At 37.9% G+C, this 22671-nt stretch overlaps 1 protein-coding gene across 7 annotated transcripts in view; it reads right to left on the minus strand.

Annotated features, from left to right (window-relative positions):
* Window positions 1-22671, minus strand: part of NCOA2 (nuclear receptor coactivator 2) — a 196575-nt gene that overhangs the window by 89248 nt on the left and 84656 nt on the right. For 5 of the 7 annotated variants that reach the window (XM_068396026.1, XM_068396024.1, XM_068396029.1 and 2 more), the window contains one exon: window positions 7152-7249. The exons of the other annotated variants lie outside the window; for them this stretch is intronic. The gene's annotated coding sequence lies outside the window, so the exon portion shown is untranslated. The remainder of the gene's footprint in view (window positions 1-7151; window positions 7250-22671) is intronic. 7 annotated transcript variants of the gene reach the window in all.

Genomic DNA, 22671 nt, shown 5'->3' on the forward strand with positions numbered 1-22671 from the left:
AAAAAATATCAGAGGAAGAAAGTACCATTTTTTATATAACATACAAGAGGTTCTCTCAGTTTCCACTTTTAAAAAGGAACATTGTCAAAAAGGACACAGGTGGTACTACTGCAAAAAACTGTTCAAGACTCTGTATCATAATTTCAGGTTTGGGATTCTACCTCTCTCTTGTCATCAAGAATTGTTTCTGATTCTTAATACTTAACAACAAAAGAAATGCAGCTTAATACCACTAAAGTTCTCCTTAAAACACCAGATTAAAAAAACAAATTATGACGCCAGAACATTACTTGTATAGAAGCCAGTCACTCTTGCATCCCTTTGTGGTGGGTAGCCAAGTTTAAAAAAAAAAAAAAAAAAAGAAAAAAAATAAAAATAAAAAAAAAAAAAAAAAAAAAAAATAAAAAAAAAAATAAAAAAAAAAAAAAAAAAAAAAAAAAAAAAAAAAAAGAAAAGAAAGCAGAAGTCATTCTAAAATTTAACCTTCTAGTATCAAGCTATGGCCACAAAAAATATTAAGCCTGCAAGCATTTTCACTGGAAAAGGAGTCCAAATCCGCACATGTTTATTTAATCTAGAATTTTTCTTACAGTTTACAATTATTAACAACTTTACTTACAAGACTGATTTAGAAGCATAGTATTTCAAATCTACTGTGATTTAAAATAAAACTTTGTGAATAGCATAGCTGACAAATGAAGCAAATCTAACAACATAGAAGAAGATAATATTATAGGAAACATTGTATTGAAATAGCTTTCATTTCCAGTTGATGGTACCTCTGAAACGTTGAGTTAAGCATATTTTAACTCTTACTGAATCCTCTCTGCCAATCTCAGTTTCAAAACTGTTATTTGTCCACTTAAATTCCCACACCAACTTCCCCCCTGAGAAACCACCAAAGAGCGAGGGGAAAACCAGGCCAGAGAGAGGGGGAGGGTGAAACAACTGCTCTCACAAGCATAAGGAACCATGGAAAAACTCAAATCCAGGAACATTTTCTAATCTCATAAATATATAACTGATACATATGTATGCATTACTTACAATACCAGTAAGCTTATACAGTTCAGTGTGATTTTCAAGATGCCTATCTTAGCAGCGAGAAAAATATGACCGATCACAATAGACAAAGGCATTCACGCATCTCTGTGGCATGGGCATGCCCACATTAGGATTTAACTCCAACTAACTGCCTGTCAAACACCTGCCTGTCAGTCTGTTTACTTTAGATAAAACATATTCCATTAATAAAAAGCTCAGGAAACTGGGTTCTGTAAGGGTCAAAAGTAAAAAGAAGAGGGCGAGCCAGAGAGAACAGCATGGCATTTCTGCATCAGTTGTATACAGTAATACATAGAGTTACCGAACCTATACATAGAGTTATTGAACCTATCACATGTGAATTTGAATTCCATCACTTACCAACCTCAGTTTCAGTGATTTCACACAGCTATAGAGGTGTCGGTCCTCCTGGTCACTAGGATCAACGTAGCATCTCTATATGACCATATTACTCAAGAGCTACTGCTCAGGTGCTACGTGATGTGCAACCCAAGCTTGCACTGGAGCCTCAGCAAGAGATGCTTATGTTGCATAGCACCTTCCATAGCTCCAACCTACTCATCAAAATCATGTTCCTTCAATCCCTGAGTAGATGCTGTTACTGAAAACATATGATCTTTCTGAAATTTTCACTGCGGTTTAGAAAGCCCAGCTCTATGTATCTTCTCCAGTGCCTAATGAAAAATTAAACTCATGGTTCTGATTTTCACTTAGCTGCAGTACTAGGAGGGTTTGTCATTTTTCTTCTACCCAACCACCTATTACCGAGAAGCATGTTGAAACTTCAGGCCATTCTTTCAACTGCTAAATACCAAGCAACAAATTAAAACTGATTTTCAGGAAGTGTAGATAAACATTATCTAAAGCATTTCTACACATTTTGACATTGTTATCAAGGTGAATGAATAAACTACTCCACACATACCTACCAGATACACCTATATACTCACTTCTAAAATACCGAGATGCTCTCATAAGCACGCATTTAGTTTAACAGTCTATAACAATAAAGTTTCAACTTAAGAATCAAGAATTCAAGCCTCTTTATTCCAGAAGGTTGCAAGTTAACAACAGACCAAAATCCAACATATCTATATTCAAGTTATACAAATGCTAGTACTCAGCTCCACAAATAGCCATGGCCATATTAACGTTAACAGCTGGCTAGGAGGTGAATTCCACTTCACACCAATGTCCTCTGTCAGTCAGGGATGTGGCCAGTGCCCATGCGAGGTTCAGAACCCTGCACCACTTCTGGAAACTACATACCCAAGTCATTCTCTTCAGGGTGGTACCTGGTTTAATCAAGCTCTCTGCCTTTGAAATGCATTTAGAGCATCTTCCCTGGAAAACTCAGCATCCTCCTCAGCCTAAGGTGGCTTGCCTCAGCCTAGGTCCCAGAGGGTGCCTTGGCAACAAGGACCAGATGCTATGGGAGAGACCAGGTGGGGTGTGGCCCCTATTCCTAACCCGTATTTATATAAGCAGTTGGTTTTCCTCAGCAAGAGCTTCCTGCTGATACTGGTACCCATGCCAGTATCATCCATTTGTACTGGAGCAGCAGCATAAGAGTTGGGAAGTAGAAAAAAAATCTATTATTCTTTTCTTATTAAACTTTGAAGAACAATAAATTAATACATGCTTTTTGAGAGAATACAGCTATATGCATGAAAGATCATACTTCTACCATCACCCAAGATGCAGAACTAGTTTCGTATCTTAACATAGATGTGTTAGATATGTCTTGAACTCTCGTCAAAGACATTGGGAGTACTAACTACACGCATCATTACTAAGCACAAAAATCAAAACTAATAGAATAAATTATGTCAGAGCCACACAGAAGCACCGAAGTACTATTAACTTGAAAAAAATTAAATATCCACAGCAGCCTGTACACCCTAATCAGATACATTCTTAATACATCCATGAGTTTACAAACTGACCTGTGAACATGAATGACAATTACTAATGACTTCAATTTTATGTCTGTGTCAGTCTTCACTCATACTCTTCTATTTGCTTTAGTAAGATACTGCAACCAGCAATAAGAAAAGAAGAGGGAAGTTTAACTGTAATTTTTAAGCATTTAAAAGGAAAACACAACTCAAAAATCTACTTGCTTTACTTAGTCAGCTGCCAAGGAATAAAACCTTGTGGACACAAGCTTGGTACCCACAAGTGTGTGTTTGTATATATATATAGACATATATATGAATACAGACTATGACCAAATAAAACATACATAGGAATGGCTGTATGAGTCAAATGAAAGAATCATTAGTTAGCGACTAGTCTGTCATGGAAGCTAATAGCAGATGCCTCAGGAAAAAGTACAAATGATCCTTCCTCTGACACCTCCTCTCTCTGTTTCTGACAATCAGTGGTTCAAGCTTAGCTGTAGTGTTGTCGCTCCTCCTCCCTCCGAATCAATCTTTCATTTGTGCCCAATTCCTTCTTAAATCCATATATACCTTTAGCCTCCACAACGCTTAAAGGCAACACCCTAGAAGCTTTGCCACAGCTCCCTTAACAGCAGAAATTACATTCTGGAAAAAACTAGAGTTCTAAGCGGATGTTATGACTCAGCTGAAATAAATCAGAATTTTATCACTGCCTTCACTGAAGCTTGGATTCTCCTCCTAGTCTACTAGAGGAAGATGTCAAACTGTTATTTCACTCTTTTGTAGGACATAAATCACTCTAGGGGCCTGACACAACTATGCTTGCATTCTGCAGCCCAAGGAAAACAAGGTTACTCTACTATTAAAGCCTTATGTTCATTATCAGCCATTTTATTTTCTTTGTAAAAATAAACTGAAATTAATTTGTGTTAATAATTAAACTATTTATGGTAAGGAAGAATCACAAGTGCTAAGAAATAATTAGCATATATCCTAAGTATTTTTAATTTTTTAATATAATGAAATATAATTACTAAAGAGGGGAAGAAACACCCACTACGTTCATAGAAGGAGTTGACCTGAAGCCTGTAATACACTGCCTCAAAGTAAAAAATAACACACATTTAAAACTAGTTGGACTGAACACCTGGAAAAACTTCAGGAAAAGCAACAAAAATAATTTTATTACCATGCAGTTCTAGCAGAAGTTTCTTCACGAGAATCTTCTGTTAGATGGTTGCTCAATCACAACAGTCTATGCTATTGGCAATAGAAAATCAGAGCATGACAGTATCCTGATCAAGTTTGTTTGGGGACAGGGTGCACAGGAGAAAATGCAATGGGAAGAGCGAAGAGCAGATTCAGGTACAACACACACTGCAAATTAAGTTCATTTATCATAAACTTTTGGTTGGTTTCTTCATTTAGGACCCTTATCAAATTCCTTCTGTCTTCCTTATGCTCTTTATCCTCACATCCCACCCAGCCCGTCCCAATCCCTCACTGTGCAACTCCAGCTATCAGGGAAAACTACCTGCAGGGTCAGCCACAGAATCCTGGTTATCGAGAGCCCCCCATTTCTGAAAGACACATGCTTTCAGATCTTACCCCTCACCTTCAGAGACTAAAGCTTTACCTGCTAATAATAATTTTTAGTCCAATTCAGGCATCTCTCTAGGCCTGCCACAGCTGACCATGTGTGAGTAAGAAAAGCTAACGAGGAATGCAAGCAGTAAGACGACTCCATCAGGATTTCCTTGCAGGTATGATGATTATCAACTTACAGTCTTCTCCTTCACTCAGCTCAGACAGCTTGGCTTGTCGACCCAGTCCTCAGTCCTTAACTCAGCTTTCTTATGACAATTATGGAGCTATTCTATAGTAGTGCTCTAACAAATTTATTCCATTCATTAATGAAGTAGATTCTGAGAATCAAGGTTGCTTTCACACTTTTCCTCATTTTTTTCCCTGTTACTAGTCTAAGTAAATAAATAAAATGGCACTGCAACACCTAACCAGCCAGTTGACTTCCTAATGACATTTGTTATTAAATATTGTGCTAAGAACTCTGGAGTTAAATGAAATAGTTCAAAGTACTCCCCAAGCTCAGACTTTCCAAGAAGGGTTTTTTTTCTTACAACATGGTATATTTTGCAATGCAGTCACGTCTTCCCTCCTTCCTTGCACAAGAAATCTACCTTACAGAGATGACAATAAAAAAAAAAAAAAAAAAAGATAAAAAAAGAGAGCAACACCTTTTGAACATTACCATTGTAACCTTGTTGACTACAGCAGCATAAAGAATTTTGAAGAGTGGGCAAACAAAACGACTCTGGTCAAAGACAGTGCTTGAAGTTTTATAAATGCTACCTACCATACGTCTGTAAGAAATTGCTTATGAAAGAAAACACCCCAACCTGAGTTTTGTGAGAGCATGGAGTCACCTGAAGAACACAGTCTACACAAAAGGTTGATTTCATTCAAATTTCCCCCCTTAATACATCCTAAAAGGCATCAGGCAAATCAAAATGACTGTACAAGCAGCAAAATGTATTTTTCTACAAAACATAGGTGCCAACATTTCAGTAAGCACCACTCTGTCCCCGCTATCTTGTTAGATCTTCCGTACTGAAATAAAGGAAGAAAACAGGAGAAGTAGAGAGGAAGTCTCATTGTTCTTGTGGCTTCGATATTTGGTGCTGTGAATGTGATGGGCTCTCAAGCCTCTGCTCAACGGCACCGCCTGCCCCAGGCCTCTGTATCAAAATGTAGGTATACTGCAATTAAAATAATCAAACCGAGACAGAAGAGAACAAGCAAATAAACAGCGCTAACTTGTTTATGTTTCTGGCTCTGCCCTCACAGTATGAAATAAAGTCTCTTCAAACACATATTACATTAATTTGAAAAACAGTAATATTTTCCTTCCCCCCTCCTATCTCAAAGTAGCATGAGTTTTTCAAAGTCCTAAATAAAATAAACTAAGGCATTTCCTGTATGTATTTAGTTAATTATTAAACGGATTCTAAGCATGATAGTCACCACCACTATTTCAATATGAGTCCAGGAAAACACACTTTTAGCAAACTGCCAGTGAGCTGCAGTAATGACCGGTTATACGTATCTTCGCAATCCTGCCCTTAACTTTGGAGGCAAAATTCTAGAGAAGTTACGATCAGCACTCCTACGCAAAGCCAAACACTTCATTTTACCTTTTTTTTTTTGTGGTCCAGGATTAGTATTATTGCTGTGAGGTAAAGAGCAATGTTGGGCTTAATGCTGTGTACGACAGGAAAATACAGCCAACAAGCCTGCAGTAACTTCCCGAGCAGGAGAGACAGCATACTATCTTCACTTACTACAAGTAACTACCTATAACCTTTTTCAGGGGATATTATTATTTAATTAATCTGCAATATTAAATGTCGCCCTCCCAAGGTTAAAAGAAAGGTAAATATTGCCAAGATATTTAATGACATCAGCATGTATAACCATGAGATAAATACAAGGTCTGAAGATTAACTGAATGTCATTCTGTTTACAGTATCACATACTTGTAAAGGAAAATATTAAGATTAGAAAACAGATAAAGTTATATAACAACTACAAATGTTTCAGTGTGTTTTGTCTACTTGAGCTCTTGGTCAGAAAGAGAAAGCTTTATTGCAAAAACGTCTCAGTCTGACTTACTCTGTACTTTTTCATGTGCATAGAGATGACTGAATACTGAACAGTAATTACTGCAATGAAAAAGACACTCTCGGGCTCCACCTCCTCTTGACAGTGGGAAAATATAGATGGGTTTGTGTATTATTCTGGATGCCAGAAACTTGCTTACAAAAATATTTCCTGTGCACTGACTAAGATATATTTAGCCTCATAAACCCATAAAAATTTCACAGGCAAACACAAGTACACCTGTAGCCATTAAAAAGAGGGGAAACTACAGAAACTGGAGAATCAAATTTACATTATTTCTTTGTATTTGTTATTTAGAAGCATTATCTTTAAACTGTCTTGCTCAAAAAGACATTAGCTCTTCCTCCCACTCCCCCAAACCAACATCCCCCTCGCCCTCCTCCCCACAACATCCACACACCTACGATGCACACACGGAGAAGAGCACACAGTCGTGCAAAAAGAGAGCGCTAACAATGAAGTCACAGCACTTCAGAAACACACCTTGTTGTCTTCCAGCCTTTGCAGTTGAAGGCAGATCTTGCTAGTTTTTCTGCGTCTTCAGATCAAGATGTAGATAAATTCCCCATCCATCACACTGGCTTTTTATTAAAAACAGGAGGGAAAAAAAAAAAAGGAAAAATAATAAAAAAAGAAAATTACCAGTAAATTTACAGCCTTAAAAATATCAGCTCTCCATTACCCCAAACCAGTGTTATGTCTTGATGTAAACCAAAGCACATGCTGAGTGAGGACGTGCGCACACAGCAGCTTATCATCTCTGTCATCTGCTTCTAATGACAGCTGACAAACTGGCCACGCTAATCCTTCCCTAACTGCTGATCAGATAGATCCCCCTTTGACAATCCAGCATGGTGGAGTACTCGAAAATTCCTCCTGCTTCTGTTCTGTTGCTGCTCTAAAAAGCAGTTTCCTTTTCATTGAGATAATAGCCTTTTCTGCAGTCACGTGGCACCCGGGCTACATTAGCAGAGCTTGATGATAATAGACACAGTAACTCCCTTCCCTCCCTTGTGCTGATTTTAAGGGTACGACTCCTGGAGAAACCCAAACCGGGCACACTTGAAATCATTTTGCATCTTCCTCTATCGAAAAGCAAATAGTGCTGTCGGTGAGAAAAGGAATACGTGCGCTCTCTCTACTTCTTGCACCAGAACTAATTAATGAATACATTTTTAGGAAGTGCTTTCGTTGGGGCACACACACTAGTCATAACCATGTCATATGAGACTAAACTGAATACTAAGCATGCTTAATACTGAATATCTAGCATGCTAGAATTGCTCTTTTTCCCCTAGAGTACTTTAATTTTTTTGCCTGTAATTTTAGTTCTGATGCAATACTCCTCTCAGCAACATCCTATGGTTCAATTCCTCCCAGCACCCAACTCTCCTGCAAATACAAGAAAGCACAAATAACAAATGGTTCGTGCTACAACCTCCAGTGTAAGTACTTCCCTTTTCTTTTTTTTTTTTTTTTTTTTTTTAAAAAACCCCTAACATCATTTATCTTGCTTTAACTCAGTACCCCGACAACATCTTAAGCATTTTTTAAATACACTGCCCAGTGGGGAAACCTACCAAAGCGTGAGCTTCAGAGTTCCCATCCCTCCCCAGTACCAAGCCCTAAGCGGGTTTGCACCTCACCATTCAGAAGGTTTCCTACTTGTTAAAAGGCAAAGCATACACGCAAACATACTGCTCTGTCCTACCTTCACTGAAATATTTCACAGATTGAAAGCAGAACAAACCTTGCCTTTTCTGCACTGGCACACCATTTCCCTGTTTCCTTGGCACACAGCATAAAGACATCCAGTTTATTCCTCCGGGTCTGTCTGCCTCTGACAGTGCTGGGCAGTGCAGGAGGGCACGGACCAGCACAGCATTTCACCTGACATTTCAGTGTTGGGGTTTGCAAACTGTTTAAGCAAGCTGTGGATGAAGCATCTTGAAGTAATTTTCAAGCCCGCAGAACAACTTTTGCAGCTTCATACCTACTCTTTTCCAATCTGAACTGGGAAACAGAATTATCTCCTTTTCTCCTTCTATTTCCATCATTTCCCACTACACCAGATTATTCTCCTTAAAGACAACATTGATCATACACTTATTGAAAAGGTTAGTGTTAGAGACTGTGGCTGTACTTATAGAAAAATAAGGTGGAAATTGTGAGGAAATAGTGGCTATCCTGTACACACCGCCTTTGCCAAAGTTGCCCTGTCACCTTTTCTGTTTACTCCTCCTCCTAGGGACAGCCTTACTCAAGAAAGTGGCCCTGCCCAAGGCTCTGGGGGATCCCTGCTCCAAGGGTATAATCAAAGCTGAGGCACAACCTTTCTGGGGCAGAGGAGCTGGAAATGGAATGGGAATGGAGCCCCTTCTGCAGCAGCATGAATCCTTTTTTCTACTCTTCCCTTTTCCATGCTTTAGCGATAATCTGCGAGAAAGACCTTAAAAACAGGAGGAAATAATCTGGTTCCACAAGGAGATCATATAATACACTATATTCAGCGGAAAACCATATAAATATATACACTAAATTGATTTTTTTTTCTTGCCAGTTCTTTCTAAGTATGTCCTTCCATCTCAAAGCACCACACTATATAGTGTAAGCATAATGAACATTATTCGGAGCTACCTATAACTTTAAGCTCAATAGAATATGAACTGCTTTGCGATCTTATTTTTCTTTTACTAAAACAAATTGTCACTTGAATTTTCCACATTAATTCCTTAGCTGAAGGAAGGTGCATCAAGCATACTGGTTAAATTGGAAAAGGATATAAATGAGGGAAAACCTGTGAAGACTACAGTGAGCATCTCTGATATTCAAGAAAATATATTAATAGACAAGCACCAGAAGAAAAATGAGCTTTCACAAGAACACACACACAAAAGACTTTACTTGTGAAGTAGAAATCTAAGGAAAACAAAAAATGGGAGCATACCAGCCAGATACCATAGCTAGAACTGTACTGCTGATATTTACAGGAATCATAAGACCAGAAATTCAAAGACAAAACAATATGGTGAACACAAACACAATAATCACAGTGTTAGGGAAGGAATTATGTGTAAATAAAAAGGAGGTAACAGAAAAGGGACGTTGTAGCAATAAAATATGAATTGAAGACTGAAAGGAGTGAAAGTAACAGATGTTAAAGAGATTGCTTAGTGAAGAACAGAGCACAGCTAAAGTGAACGGAGAAGAGGGAACATACCACTGCAGTGCACAGACTGATTGCAGACAAAAAGGGAAAGAAGAAATGAGTGAAAATATATTCCTGTTAGAAAACACCGATCTGAATATACACAAGGAAACATACAACTGCAAAGGAGGAAAGGGTCTTCGGTTTTATCAGGCAGCTAATACTTGCTTCCACTGGAAACAACAGAATTATTGCTTCCTTTTAAATAGAGATTCACAGGAATCATACACGTAATTTGGGGATGAGCAGGTGACCTTTAAAACTAATTCTGGCACTACAGATTTTTTCATATCAGGACAGGACAAACATCTTACACAGCAGAAGAGATTCATCTAACTTTTCCCTAAGAAATATATTTCATTAATGCTTCATTTTGTTTGCCCAGCCACACGTGGCTTTGCAGTAGACACAGGAAAGCTGTACCTTCACTAAAACATTTACAATTTACGTTTTAACATGAGCAAATAATTGAAACTGATAAACAGAAAACTGCTTTCACTGCATGCGTTTCACATTCTCTTGAGTTTGTATTTTCCTTTTCTTCCTTTATTTTCTTTTAAGAAAAAGTGAATTGGACAGAGATGAGGACATACCACGACACAATCTGGCATTGTTTGCCCTTCTTCTAATATTCCTGCACCTGAGGCAAGGACTGGTAAAGAAATCCCAAAACATCTGTTCAGTCTTTTTAGTCCCAAACCATGTTTTTAGTTCTTACTCTCACTCTCTATGCCATGCCGAGGAGAATCCCATTCCACCTTCACAATCCCTTCAGTCCTCTCAGTTCGGAGTACCCAAAGGGGTACCATAATTACCAGCTATAGTGCTGGCCATCATTTACACTGCAGAATAGTAAGACACTTCAAAAAGTGTTAGGTTACAAAGCTGACTCTCGAGGCCTTACTCAAGGCAAGAGGCCACTGGCTTTTAGGAACGCTGACTAGGCAGCATTAAGTACTGCTTGTGAGAAAGACTGGAAGGGCAAAGCCCTCCATTGGCACAGAGAATGAGAAGCAGAAACTGCTATGACTGACTTCCAAGCAAGCACAATAAGTGTATTACTGCTCAGGTCAGGAACAAAGACAGTGCAATGACTTTTCATGTGCTACATTTCAGTAAACGTAGAAGCAAGCATACTGCTTTAAAATATTAGGTCAAATTTTAAAATTCCTCTATCTGAACACTAACAAAAAGTTAGGGTTTTCAAGTCAAAACTGGAAACTTTTTGACTTACATGTCAATGACATTAACATTTTAGCAGTTCAGGAACTCCTAATCTGCCACTATTTGAAAACTACATAGATCTTTCTTTTTCCTTTTACCAGCTGAGGAAAAATAAATAGGGTACTGTAAATAAATCTAGTTTTTCTGACCTTTGCATTTCCTCTTGAGGGCCACAAGAATTGTATCAAATGTACTTCCACTGGAATTCGGAGCACTTGGCATTTCTCACAGTCAGTCTCTGTATTAGCAGTACATACACCTATAGTGCTAAATATCGTGCGACTTCTCTCCATACAAGGGCAATGAAAAGACACTCCCTCCTCTCTCAGGCTCTCAGATATTACTGTTGACTTCTTTTCGCAGTATGAAAATGTCCATGCTTCTTCAACACAGCTTACCAAGGCTCTCATAACTTCTTAAGTGTGCACCCAGCCACCCACTCGCAGTATTCTGTGTGCAAGTTTCTGCAGTATCTAAGCGGAGAATTCAATACTGTGGTATGTGTTATATATAGCGATTAAGTTCTGTATGGGCATGTCCATTGACAATTATTGACTTTTTTTTTAATACAAGTTTCATGATTCCTGTTTACTGAGATTTTTGAGTAATGGTTGGCATTCCTTTCCTTTTTTTTTTTTTTTAATCTCTACTGCTTCACTCCCTTACCTTTAATTAAGAAAACATATGAGAGAAGAAAAAGGGGTTCTTTCAGTGTGATCTGGAACTGGTCAGCTCCTGGGTCAGCTCTTTCTGCTCTTGCAAACTTAAAAAGGGTCAGATCCTCTGCTCGGAGTCTCTGCCTTGGGGCACTTGCTGGTGCTCTCTCCAGGGTGTACACAGCGAGGTGCTCTCTGGTGGAGATGGGCCTCAACCCACAGAGAGACAAGTTCAAGACAGCAGGTTGCTTCCAACTGTGCTGACGGCACATGAGAGGAACCCAGCACAGGAAGTTGAGCAAGCAGAAAAAAAACAGAACCAGAATGGAAATACTACACCATAGAAATAAATGTTGTACACAGTACATTACATAAATGTAATAACATCTAGAGCTACCATCCTTTTTTAACAGAATGTAGCTAAATTATGAAGAGTCCAGGATTTTTTTTTTAAAGAAATGACTTTCAGCTCTATAGAATGTGCCTTTCAATGAATATATTTTTAAAATCAGTTCAAACTCTTTATTTCACCTCATCCCAGAACAGAAGTACTTATATGTGAAAATACTTCTGATAATAAAAGGTTCCTGAAATCTGCGGACCAACGGCTGGCAAGATTCAATGGCTGAGATTTAAATTAGACGAAAATTTAAATTAGGCCAAAGTCACACCAGAAAATGTTTACTATTAATAGCAGAACAAAATCATACCAATTCATCCGAGGATAAGGTAAGTTTTCTTTCATGTAGTCTCAGCTAGAAACAAATATATTTCTAAACAACAGCATATGACTCTATCAAGGTAGAGGATTAAGGAAGAAATCATTTGGTGAAATTTCATGGTCTCTGATAACCAGGCAGGGCAGCACAGTGTAACGCTCCATCTGGCTGTAACAGCAACGCTGGGTGAACTCAGCAAGATTTGATACATTGTCTGTGGTTTTCCTCGAAACAGAAAGTTGCTGTTGTGTTTAATGCAAGTGGGACCTCTACCTTTGGTTCAGGATACAGCAAATTACTCTACCATACCTGGTGATGAATACGTGGGTCTCTGCACCTAGACCTCTCTCCAAAGAGAAAGTTAACACTTACTAGTAAATCTCATAGAAGTCTCATGTCTCATCTATGTTCAGCAGTCAACTTCTAACTGCTAGTGGCTTGCAGACATTGCTGTATATTTGAAAAGCCAGTTCCTGTGAGCAGCAAAGAGGAAACACGCAGAGACTGTATCTTGCAGACCCTGAAATTCTGGGCTTTCACATCCTCCCTCCAAGAGACCTCCCTGAAGAAAGGAGATGCTACTGATTACAACTAGCTTCACATGGGAGAAACTGGAACAGAGGGACAGTTGCTCTTTACAAATTTGTGAATAAATAATAAGCTAATTTAATGCTGTATCATCCACTCTAGCCAAATCTTAGAAACACGTCAAACAGCACTAAGTCAGTGTAAATGCTGAACGGTAAACACTGATGAACAGTAAAACACTGAGGACTGACCTCTTGCCTTAACTGTTAGGAAATCAGTGCACAACAAAGCAAGGTCATGCCCCAGATTTTGGTATTATTAAACATCCAGAAAATCAGTGGATGATATGAGGAACAGAAGAGAAACTAAAGAAAGTTAGCCTTTCTATTAAGAGTTTTAAAATGTTCTGGTGATAATTTCTATCAGTATCGGACAGAATCATGAAAAAAAACCTGTTTAACTGAGCCCCAACACAAATACTCCTGAAAACTACAAGGGCTGTCAAAGATAACACTATTTGATGAGAAAATCAAGAGCCAGAGACTGCAGCCTACTAAGTAAAACAAAAGTGAAAGGAAAAGTAGCAGCAGCTGGAATTAATTTGATTTACAATAAAATAATTAAATACTCTGATATGAAATAAAAATCAACTTTAGGACAATTGGTCCGTGCTCGTTTTTATAACGAGGTTGATGCGACGAAATTGAGATTTAACTGAAGTACTGTGAAAATTCAAGAACTTCAAATTTTATTTGGTGAGGGTAAAAGATAAAAAGAAACCTTGTGCTAATACAACTGCAATAATTGAAGGTAGGGTATTAAGGAATATTTAAAACAATGACAGCTATGTCTTCAACAGAAGCCGGACTTGTTCACTTCTAGTCTGACAAGAGTGCAGGTTTGCTACTAGTGCCAGTAAAGAAACAGCAAAATTTAGGTGTGCAGGTAATTATTTGCAGTAGAAATGAGACATAACATTCTAACAGAGACCTAATTCTGAGCAGAAATGCTACACAATCTCAAATAACCCCCAGTGAAGTGAACATTGAATATTTAAGTCTATGATAAGAGAGGAAACATGTCAGGACTTCGGTCTATTGCTAACTTTTAAGAGAGAAGTTCAACACACTGAATTCCAAAACAGAAATCTATTTTTCAACTTCAGTTTGTTCTAGGTTTTTCCTAAAATGATCTGCAAAGTAAGTGCATATGTATTTACTGAAGGGAAAGGCTCAGAAACAGCATACAGCTCAATGATTTTAATCTGAAATATTCAGAACATATAGCAAATCCCGTCCCATCCTGACAACTCCTACGCACACATATTGATGTTACACTATACATCAATATGAAAAGTTAAAGTCAGACACAATCTGACAATAGATGGCAGACACATTACAACTGCTACCAACTGCAAATAGCAGGGCCGACAGATCTTCCCTCAATGTAAATACCCTCAATATAAATTCCCTCATGGCCCCTACCATGTTCACACATTTTAAATTTTCCACAAAAACAATCTCAAAAGCCTTACCTTAGTCTAATCTAACAAAAATATCAACACTATGAAACAGCATGTCTCATTTTTTTAAAGACCACGCTTGAGCATGTTGTACGGAAGCACAAGATGATACAAGGTCAGTTAAATGGGGAAAAAAGTCAAGTTTGGAAGAATACACGGCTATTTCATTGCTTCGCTTTTGGCAAAGACGCTCCCATCTTTATCTTTCAAACGCATGGCTGTTGTGACTTCTCTCATCTTGAAACTGCAGTAGTTCACAGTTCACAGGACTATTTTTTAAAACGCTTAGAAAACCACCCTTAATATGAGATTTATGAGCTATTTAGATTTTAACAAATTGCCTGTCCCAAGTTCTTAAGAATCCACATTTTCTAAGCTTGAAGTTCGTAACATAATAATAAATAATATTGTATAATCCATTTACCTCAAGTGAAGAGGGTATCCTTCTGAGAAGAGATCAGCCAAGTCCCTGAAATTAACTGTCCTTTCTCCTGTGTAATTTCTTTCCCAAAACTACAGAGAAAATAGGCAGGGCATGCAACACATCAAGAGAAAAGGCCTCTCAGAGAACATTTTGCTGGCAGTTTTAACAGCAGTATGGCAAAAGAAGACCAAGATGATCTGTGAAATAATCTGGACGTAAAGTCATATATGGCTTTCAAAAGCCAGAAATTCAACCACAAGCCAACAGACAACCAAAGCAACCGTGAGAGAACCGATGCGCTCTGTGCTTCCACACTACGCCTCCACCTAAGAAGCAGGATGCCCCAATGGGGCCACCTTCAACACCAAGTGTACGGCCACTACCATTGTCCAAGGGCAATCCAGCCAGCCTTACTTGCTGAGCAACATTTCAAGACCATCTTGCAGTTTTGGTCTATGAGGTGCATTTGTATAACCTGATTTACAGATGACACTGCGGTGCTAATTTTGACTGATAAGGCCATATAGCGTCCTGGATATTGGAAGGTTGATTTTCTCTTTATTGCATACGATCGGAGTTGTGCGTTTGGAATGATGTTGTTTTGGAACATCTACACAGACACTCTGATAGTCACAAATTTTGGAAACTGCTTCTAACTTCACTCAGCAGAGCCAAGGTTCAGGGACAGTCACTTGTTCTCCCAGACAACAGCCTAACAGGGGTAGACACAATATAATTTAAGTGAACTAAGGCCATTAATTAATATTAAGGGGAGTTTTGCTCTCAAACTGGAGTGATTCTCTTGACAAGCATGTTTGACACTGCATGTGTTTGCTGAGTTACTGTTCAAAGAAAGTTAAGGTATTAGGGGACAGCTGAAGGATTTTTTGTTCTTGAAAGGCCTTTGAAAAAAAAACAACTTCATTTTTTTAATCTTACATGGGAGTGGGTGCAACATACACTGATGACCATCCAGAAATGTAAGCCCTTTCAGATCAGTAGGCAAAGGTATCTACAGTAATAGAAATTTTAAAAAACATGGAAAGAAGCCAATAAAGAATGGCAAATCTGTCCCTATAAGTCAAGAGAGATGCAATTTCTTAAATTACCTGCTGTCCGGAGACTTTGGATTTAACACAGTTCTGAATATGCTAGCTGTAGATACTATATATAGGCATATACTAGTTAGCACTGAGGAGAGGTATACATGAGAACACTTTTTGAGAGGAGCAACAGGGGAGAGCCCTCAGTGGCAGTAATGAGTGATGCGTTGGGAATTAAGTAACAGGATCAATTAAAATGCCTCAATTTTAGAAAACCAGGCAACATGAGATTACAGCTCCTGGCTGCAGTGTTGTTTTTCTCTCCTAAAGCACTGTTTTAAAAAAACTTCTGTGGTGGCAATATTATTTTATGAGTTTAAATATTTCATAATACAAGGGGGAAAAACAGAGAAGGGAACAGTGAGCTGGGTATACCCCTACATAACACTGACACTAACATTTGTATTTGCAATGGAGATTACTGAGAAGGATAACGAGAAAGAAGAGGAAGAGATAAAGTACCCGTTTAGGTTTTAGGTACTTAGGAAGCTTCCATGACACAGGATCCATGCATCTTTAATACAACACACTCACTTAATATCTATGCTATACATAAATTTATATAGATGAATTACCTTTATTAATATATAGCCTGCAGCACCTCAGCCACTCTCAGAGTCAGAGCAGTGGGTAGATAAGAAAAATCAGACTAGCAAAGTCCTCAGATGCTAGAGCTGTGAAGAGGGCTAGATGAAAATATCAAATAAATACAAAGAACAAGCCAAACGATGCCTAAAGTGTAATGGAAGAGAACTAAGATAGAAGGCAACATGAAGCGAAATATTTCTGAGCAGATGGCTCCCTTTAACCAGAGAGTTTACTATGGCCTAAAAGTACAGTCTTCTAAAACAACTATATTAAGACATGTAGAAGTAATTTTTCTTTGAACAGTTTTCTCAAAAATAATCTCTTTACTTGGGCATAGCACTGCTTCCCTTCTCCATCCCAGTTTTCTTTCTAGTAACATCTCCCCAATCTCTCCAACTGGACGTCACTTCAGTTGTAAAACTGCACTTCATCCAAGAGTGCAGTAAAGAACCAAATTTATCCAGGAGTCTGTTATCCCCAGGGGAGTTTTAAAATCTGTGCAAGAACCCTCTTGCCTCTGTTGTCAGTATTAGAAAGTCTGGGCCTATCCCAAATAGTTAAAGGCTCTTTTGGATTTAGCTGGATACAATTCTGACTTAATATTTGGACTTGGATTAAAGGCCAAGCACTTTAAGTGTATGCTAATGTCATGGAACTCAATGCTAGATAATTGAAGTGTGCTCTGCCGAAGACCATTCCTGAAACTCTTTCAGAGGCCAAAACTGATATAGAGAAACCCAATAAAGTAGCATATCTCAGCAGGAACTTCTATACCAGTTCTTCAAAATCTGTGCTAGTTGCCTACTGATTTCCAAGTACAGTTGAAGATGTTCACACTGAAGTGTAAAGCCCTAACTGGCTTGCAACGTGCCTATTCTTGCTTTCCATATGCTTTATATCTGTATATATGTATATATATAGCTTATATTGAATAAGACATACCTAAATTAATAAAATAAATAAGTAGTAAGCAGAGAAGACAACTTTTTTCCCCTTCTATACTTTGATGACAAGTAGGGCCTACAAGAAACCCTAGGAAACATACTAAAAGAAAAATCAGTTTCTTTCAAAGCATACTACTAGCATTTCAAATATTAGGAAATGGATAATCACTATAAGTATTAGTAATCACCTGGAAGTCAAGTGATCTGTTACCCTGTAGTAACCCTACCACAATTCTGATGCCATGAAATTCTAATTCCCTTACTTCAAAACCGAACCTTCCCTCCACCTCTGACTATTCTTTCTGATCTTCTCATGTTCATTCTTTATTTTTAAAATGTTTATTATTTTGAAAACTGCATTTGCACTTGGCAGAGGAAGCTGGGTATTAACACTTGAAACCAATTCCTTGGAGATACCAAAGTTTCAATATTATCACATACTCATACACATAAAGATTATATTAGATTTCATATGATGAATACTTCTTCTCTAAGCAGAACTCTGAAGGTATGACTTCTATTCTCAGGGGAAAAAGGAACAGGCAAGATTTCTATAACCCTACAGTCTGCACGCTGTGCATGTCATGTAGCAATAAATAATTCATATTTTGACCTTATGGGATACCTTTTACTCATGGATTTCAAAGAGCTTTTTCAAAGGTGGATATATGTTTTATTATCTGCAGTTTATAGATCTCAGGATGAACAGAGAAATAAAATGACCTATTCAAGGCCATTCAGTAAGCCAGGTGTATTTAAGTGTGTAATACCAGACACGCTGTCTTTTTGCTCAGGTTGCAGCTTATGATGACACTATGAAAACAGCCAGATACTGCCCTGAACTTCAACAATACTCACAAGAAGGCACAACGGATGTTAGCTCTTTTACAAATATAGAAATCTAAACATATTCATAGGGAAAAAGGAGAAAAAATTACTAACTGTAGGAATGTGGTACCAGGACAGTACAGAAATGCCCCAGAATCACCTTGTGCAAACACTTTGGAAAGGCCACTGGCTCTGTGGGCAGAGCTGTTAGGATCTGATGAACAGGGATCAACAAAGCTGTCCTCTTCCACACTGAGAATTTCTTAGAGACCAGATCAGATACCAGGCTAAACTTGAAGAAAGTAGTAGTAGTAGTTGTAATATACTATTACATGAATTGTACAGAGAGGTACTTCAGCAGATTATTTTCTGATACTGATTTTATGACACCTTGTGAACAGTCCAACCAGAAAATTATTCATTTTAGAAAGACCGATTCTACTTTCAGCAACATTATCAGAAGAAGGTACACTACTAGGACTTAAGTTGTGTAAAACAGAACTGAGGCACATTTAAAATTCTAGGAAATCTGAGATCTTTTATAGTTTCAAGAGCTAAAACTGGTGTTCTCCCTGGTGTTAATATTTCCTTTTAACTTCTGAAAAATATTTTAAATAAAAAATAAATGTGCAAAAAGCTTTGTATAGAAAACTGTTTAATTGCAACCCTAAAAAGATACATAAATATGAGACTATTTATAAGAATGTACCACTGTAGGAAGACTGTTTGTTAGTTAACTCCACAGCGATAATGCTTTGGATTAAATACTTAATCTTGCAATTCTCTGAACTGCCTTACCTAGCATTAAATCCAACGCTCCATTCACGTCCTTAACTGTAAAGATGATGTGTAAATGCTTTCTTGGAGCAAGAACAACGTTCTTTACCTGTCAGGATGGAGTCCTTATGTTGCCTCAGACTATTGAGGACTTAGAAGCATATAACATACATAAATTATCTGTTCAAGCTCCCTCTGAAGCGCAAGTAGGACCCAAGGTCCTTATGTGTTAGCCAAGAAAGATAACAGAGAAATAAGCCTTGGGTTGTTTCTTTGTTTTTCTTGTGTTGGTTTCTCTCTCTTTTTCCCCAAAGAAAGAACACACTATAATCTGCCACAGAGGGAGCTTACTCTCTTCAAATAACATAACGTTTAAACAAACCAAAGATTTGTATTTTACAGGGGAAAAATTATCACCACTGTTATCACCACTGGCTTATAACAATTGGTAGTAAACCCCTATTTCATAAAAGGTCAGCACTTCAAAGCTAGATTTAACTAACGCCACCATTGGAATGTTTCCTTTACAGAAAGCAAGCTTTTAAAAAGAAAAAAAAAAAAAAAATCACAAACCACACACACTCCTTATTCTGCATGTGCTAAAATGAGGTAAACCCAAAACATGGCTATTGACAAACCAAAGTATCATTGTGGAAAAAAACCCACCTTGATTCTTGCCTATGCGATCAGAATGAAATGGAGTTAAAAATATACAGCATGCACTAAGAAAAGACAGATTTGCTAGAATTTTCCTGGGATTAATTAACACGGAAACATTTTAAATCCCTCTCTTCTTCCCAAGCCTTTCCAAGCTGAATTTACTCCATTTAGGTAACAAATGCAAAGTAGGCAGGGAGGCATGTGCTATTTTCCAGTCAAGTCATCCACAGCAAAGCAATCTAGTTTAGAGAAGAGAATTTTTTAAGCTTTCAAAATATAAAATCATTTGTAAGACCAAATGAAATATATTTCTCTGTGTAAACGGAGTCCTCCAGACAGTAAAATGAAATGTGCACATATGTCATCAAAAAACTCCTGTGCAGGATTTACAAGAAGCCGTCCAAAGTCTTTATATTTATGCCCGACTGCAAAAATATTCTAATGTAATGGAGAGATAAGTAATGCTTCTCGGTGGAGTTCAGTCTCTGATTCCCCTGCAGTTGATGTGTAGACAGGAATATCAGCATCGAGGACTGGGATGAACACAAGCCCCCGTGCGAAAGGAGCCAAACTATTATGATTACCACACACAGCACACGTTTCACCACAATTCGCCCCACACCTTCTTTGTATTTAAGCTCCTTACCTTTTTTTTTTTCCCACTACTACTTTCACCACCTGTGCTTAAGTGGAAACTATTATAAACTTACTAGCTCTAAGTGGTCACATCTACAAACATGAGAAGGGTTGGTGCTTGGTGCTAAACAGCTTTCACCAATCTGCACCTTACCAGTGCTCCTGCTGTGCCTCGGGATTGACTGTCAGGAGGTCAAAACCCGTCTCCCGAGCCAAGGAGGGGCACAAAAATCACGTTCCTGCCTCCCTCTCTTCTGCTAAAGGCCGGTATCAATCTCATTCCCACGTCTATGGAAAAGGGACGTGTCAAGTTATTTTTTTCATTTTCAAGGTATTTGTTATGTCACGTATGTTGTACAAAGCCAGTGATCTCCACAGCTTAGGTGGGGAGTTGTTTGAAGAGAAAATCTTTCTCAGAAGCTCACACACCTCAGAAGTCGGGATCTTCTGGAGGTCTTATTTCATTTACAAATGAAGGGAGCCAAATTCAACACTTTCTCATAATAAATATTTCACTTTAATTTTGATTCTGTATGTAAAAAAACAAAAAAAATCTAAATTTGCTCCTTGTCCACTATTCCACTAGAAAATAAATGTTCTTTTAGCTAGATCTATATGGGCAAATTACTACTTTTATTCTCCAGTTGCACAGCCAGCACTTAGCTTGGTGAGTAGCATTCAAATAACTATGTGTTATACTGTAACTACAATCTATGTATTAATTTATTTGTAACGATTACACAATGGTTTAATGACAGGTTAAAAACATCTCAATATCCAGAATATTCCTGTGACAATAATTCTCTTGTAGTAACCTAAATATTACTGATATAGCAGTGACGGTGCCTTTTTGCCACACTAATTTCAAACCTGAGTTGGACCAGGTAAGTATGGACACAGGTGAGCGATGCTTTGATACGGGACAGCAAGTCTGGAAAGTTGTCTTCTGGGAGCAGAAAAGCCCATCATGCTTGACTTGTATCTGTATGCGAGATGCAGTCTAAGAAATTATAGCTCTTGACAGTTACTCTCTCAGAGCACATACAAAGGAAAACTAAATTAGATAGTTAGATAACACTGAAAGGAAACCAAGCTTACATGTATCGCACATAGGCATTTCACCTACTTACCAAAGGGTAGATAAGAACTTTTTGTGCAAATCATAATGAAAACCTTCGTACTCAGCTTTGAGTGATACTGGAAGAGTCATTTTAACTATTTTATTTCCAGCAACAATTAGGAAACATGAGCATCTCTCTTATATTGTGGCAAGAAATAATGATCAGAATTTAAAAGAAGAAAACGCAGGCACTATAAAGTATATGTTACTGGTAGTATATACTATATGTATATAGTAAATACTATATAGAGAGTAAATATATATAGAGAGAGTATATAGTATATTAAAAGTTTAATATAGCCCTCAGTTTGGTCGATGTGTTAACATGTTTTACATTTTATAGAAGCACATAGCGTATTTATTAAGTAGAAGTAATTGCTGGAGATATTTCAGTTACTGGAATACAAGACTAGTTAGTCCATTATTTACAAAACAGCTGTGAAAAGTACACGTCCTTCAATTAGATTTCTATTTTAATCAGTGAAACTATGGGAATAAGCCCATAATAATTCAATAATGTTTCAATAATAACATTTCAGTAATAACATTTCAATACCTTTTTGTACTTCAAAAAGAACATGAAAGAACATAAATAGATAAAATCGCTTCCTTTCTCAAGTACGAAACCCATCGCTTTAATTCATTTTCCTTTCTACTCCATATATTAAGAACATTTTTTCTCTACTGAGTTGCTTTTGGTTTTTGCACCTCCCAAGTACAACAAATCCAGCATACCTCTATGAAGTTGGTACTTACGAGGCAAAAAGCTGGCGATAACTGCCCCTGTTTTCAGGAGGAATAGCTGCCATGCAAACAGCCCTAATTCACACAAGTCATTAACACAACAGAGACAACTACCTCACGTTGATGAATTAACGCTACTACCTTTATATCAAGATTACTCAATTACATTTTAACAAGGTCGGTAACTCTGCCAACCCACTATCTCTGGCAGGGGTCGGCTGTAACCCCTGCAGCCCAGCCCTGGCAGGGAGCACGGGGCAGCACCGTGGCTCAGAAGCCTCCTCTGAAGAGCTGGGGCTTCAACAGATCCAAGCAAATTTCG

This window comes from Nyctibius grandis, chromosome 3, assembly GCF_013368605.1.
Source record: "Nyctibius grandis isolate bNycGra1 chromosome 3, bNycGra1.pri, whole genome shotgun sequence".
In the NCBI taxonomy this organism is placed as follows: domain Eukaryota; kingdom Metazoa; phylum Chordata; class Aves; order Nyctibiiformes; family Nyctibiidae; genus Nyctibius; species Nyctibius grandis.